We start from the raw sequence: 4,073 nt of genomic DNA on the forward strand, positions 1-4,073 counted from the left end.
TGTGCGTGCGTGCACTTTATATATGTGGTTTAATGTTAACGACTTAGGTGGCCTTTGTGTTCACATTTTAATAGGTCTATTTCGGGACACTTGCAACCAGGGAACTTATGTATCTTGAAGATGTAAAGCATGTAAAGTCTTCGTTCAGCAAAGGAAATTACGAGTGACCCAAGGGGCCTCGTCACTACGAGTCTGGAGACTTAGGTCACGAGTATTTTCAAAAAGAAAAATATTGGGGAATTATAATTAAATATCCCCTCAAGCATAATTAATGAATAATCGTGCAAACTGATGGCGATTTGGAACCTTTTGACTCATATTTCGAGCATCGCAGAACCAGTGACGTATACATAGTTGTCGTGATGTAGAACGACCAGGGTAAGTAATTAATCTATATTTTCTGTTCAAAGATAATATGTTGGCTTGTGCATGACATAACGTTAACAGTCTAATTATACTACTACTGGTTGTCCAGTACATCAAACTCATAGTCCAATCATAATTATGGTTAAGCAGTCGAAGATCTTTAGAGACAGTTCTACAAAGATCTACAAACCCACTAAACGAAATAAACGTTGAGGGGGATATCATCAAATTAATATATACGCAGAGAGATTGTTTTAATTATGTGCCGAAATTTAAATAGCAGAAGATTACTGATGACAGTGCCCCATGTGGTAACATATATAACAGGCAATATATCACGCATGGTGAGCTGTGCTGATAACTCATGGAACTATCAGTCACATATGGCCATAGGGTTGTTACGATAGAAAGGGCGCCCTCAACAAAAATATAATGTAATGTTTTGTTTATTCATAAGATGACACAAAATGTATCGCCACGTCTTTAAATCTTTAGAATGGCAAAATAGGTAGACCACAAACAAAGAAATAGCACAACTATAACTTAGACAAGCACAGGTCCTGATAAAAACAAAGAAACTTCGAATTTCTCAGTATTGCTCATTGAACAATTGCTAGCTTACTGAAACTATCAAATATTACAAATTACTACAGAAAAAAATTTCCATTGACATCTGAATCAATTTTCATTACTGAGAGCTGGAAAATAACAAGCGGATTCTTTATCAGAAGTGGATTTGCTCAATTTATTCAGACGCACGTAAAAGTTGGAATGTTAGTAATGAGCGCCACCTATGGTGGATTAAGAAAAAAAGATGGTCTGTCAAAGACAATCTTTGTCAGTGCTTTCGAACGACTCTCTTTCCCTTTGAATAATGCACAACCAACTCGTTAGTCAGTTCTTTAATGAAATAAACGCCATCACATGCTAATAATTAACATCACAATTACGTAAGAGAACAGCGGTTTTCGGTCTTTCAGACTTCTTTCTACTGGTGGTGCCAGACTAATTGGTTGTAAAAACAACTCGGATAGTTTGAGTTCAAAAAACAAAAAGTCTCCAGTCACAGTGGGTAACGATTATTCAAACTTACAAGTGGATTTACTTAGCTTTCAATAAACACACACTTGATCTTTGAGTATTGATCGAATAGTTAGTGTGTATATATATGTGTATGTATGTATGTATGTATGTATGTATGTAACTATGTATGTATGTATGTATGTATGTATGTATGTATGTATGTATGTATGTATGTATGTGTGTGTGTATGTGTGTATGTATGTATGTATGTACGTATGTATGTATGTATGTATGTATGTGTGTGTGTGTGTGTCTGACGGTTTGTTTTTGCTGAATACAATGCGCTTGCAATTGCATGACATAATACGCGAAAGTGGTAATACATGGTTCATATTCACGTTTAATTTGATGAAGTTTTATCACTAGTATTTGTTTCATACTGCGGTCCATTCATACACTTTTCCTGTTCGAATACTGAACAAAGAGTTGCAGATTTTTCACTGTTTAGACTCCCCATAGAGCTAAATCAATGTCCTTTGTTCATAACAAATACATATATCTCAGTCAAAGTTTCTCTTGTTACAGCCGAAGTACGTTTCACATTTCACATACAAAACTCAGGATAACTTACTCCACGCTGCTATATATTAATACTTCGTCATGTTTACTCCACGCTGGCGGTTACTTTCTTTGGCATGGTCGATTTGTTTAATGTGTAAAATGTGTTGTTAAGTGAACGTAGAACTCGGGATTAAGAAACCCTCACAAAATGTTCGTGTGGTGCCAAAGTGCCCATTGTGTTCAAACACTGTCGATTGAAAAATCGATATCATTGACCCCTGTATAGCCAGTAATTATCCAATTTGGTTCATTAAAAGTTCGTTAAAAACCCTTTCTGAAAATAAGCGGTCATTCACATTAATTAAGGTTCCCTTTTATTTATCAAATCATGAATATTACTGTTTCATTAGCATATAATTACTAGACTGTTTAAGGATATTAATTTGAATTTGTTGATTGGAAGCAAAACTGTCTTGATTATAGAACACAAATAAAACACATATACGCGATACTTTGTACAAGTTTGTGGCATCTGTACATAGAGTAATTATACAGTTGTGAGTTAGACTAGTTCCGTGTACCGATTTTACACTACGTTATCTTCATGTGTTCATTTGTGGCATCTGTATATAGAGTAATTACGTTGCGAGTTAGTCTAGTTCCTGACGACCGTGTCCCGACTTTACACTACGTTATCTTCACATATATGAAGATAACCGTAGTGTAAATTCGGAACACGGTCGTCATGTGTGAAGTGAAGATAACGTAGTGTAAAATCGGAACACGGTCGTCAGGAACTACACTAGTTGTGAGTTGACCTTTTTGGGAATCCCAAAGTACATTGAATGACTAAGCATTAAATCAATAGGAAACACTATAATCGGGAGCGGAATGTAGACTGATATACAGTTCGATATTCCGTCACTACAACTGTCTACGATGGGTTTGGGAAAAAGATCAGTCTTTTTCACTCGAAGTTTGTTAGCCTAACGTATCAAGTGTCGCTTTAATATCAATGCTTGCTTTGAATAGATTTTGAAAGTAATGACTAGTAATTTGTGTTCAAGAAACAAATGCTGAAATTAGCTTAGAACAGAACGATTAACGATGATTTAAGATGACGTGTACTTAAAGTAAAAGGCTGAACAGATGAGATATACTAATGATAAATGAATGGTCAAAAAAATATATATCGTGAAGTATAATGTGTATCAGTCAAGGTCAACTCACTCACTAGTGGATAATTTCGGCCATCAAAAAAATTCTTTTCACTGTCACTACAGCAACCGTGATCACTGTTCTTAGACTATCTCAGAGACTCAGTATATTTATGTTGTATTTACTTGAATGGCAGGGTCTACAGTACCAAGAAATGACCATGACGACTAATAGTTTACTTTACGAGTGAGTGAGTGAGTGAGTGAGTGAGTGAGTGAGTGAGTGAGCAAGTAAGTGAGTGAGTGAGTGAGTGAGTGAGTGAGTGAGTGAGTGAGTGAGTGAGTGAGTTGTTGTTGTTGTTGTTGTTGTTGTTGTTGTTTCTTTATTCCTCCTCAAAGAGAAGAGTTACAACTCGTTCGTCAGTTCTTTAATGAAATAAACGCCATCACATGCTAATAATTAACATCACAATTACGTAAGAGAACAGCGGTTTTCGGGCAGACCGATGGATGGATGGATGGATGGATGGATGAATGAATGGATGGATGGATGGATGAATCAATCAATAGTTATGATATCCAAAACAAACAGAATTGTTATACTTATATTAGAACGAGTCAAATGGAATTCTCAACTCTGTGTCCAGGTGAATCGCCTTAGACTCATACATTATCAGTCAACTGTTCATCTTGTTCAGTGAGCGTCAAAACTGTGTTATAGTACAGGTCGTACAATGAACTCTTACAGTTGTACTGTTTGTCACAAAACACATATTTGATCGAGATTTATTCACGAAGGTGTTTGGCGGTTGGTCACTAACGGTTTGATTAATTTGTATCAGTTGTGTGAGAAAACCTGATGTTTGATCAAACGAATTTAACGGCCGAACCATTCATCCATAGAACATTCATGCTTAACAAGCACGTCAAGTCAAGAATATACAAGTGTATTTTTGATATATCCAT

Source organism: Glandiceps talaboti, chromosome 15, assembly GCF_964340395.1.
Source record: "Glandiceps talaboti chromosome 15, keGlaTala1.1, whole genome shotgun sequence".
NCBI lineage: Eukaryota > Metazoa > Hemichordata > Enteropneusta > Spengelidae > Glandiceps > Glandiceps talaboti.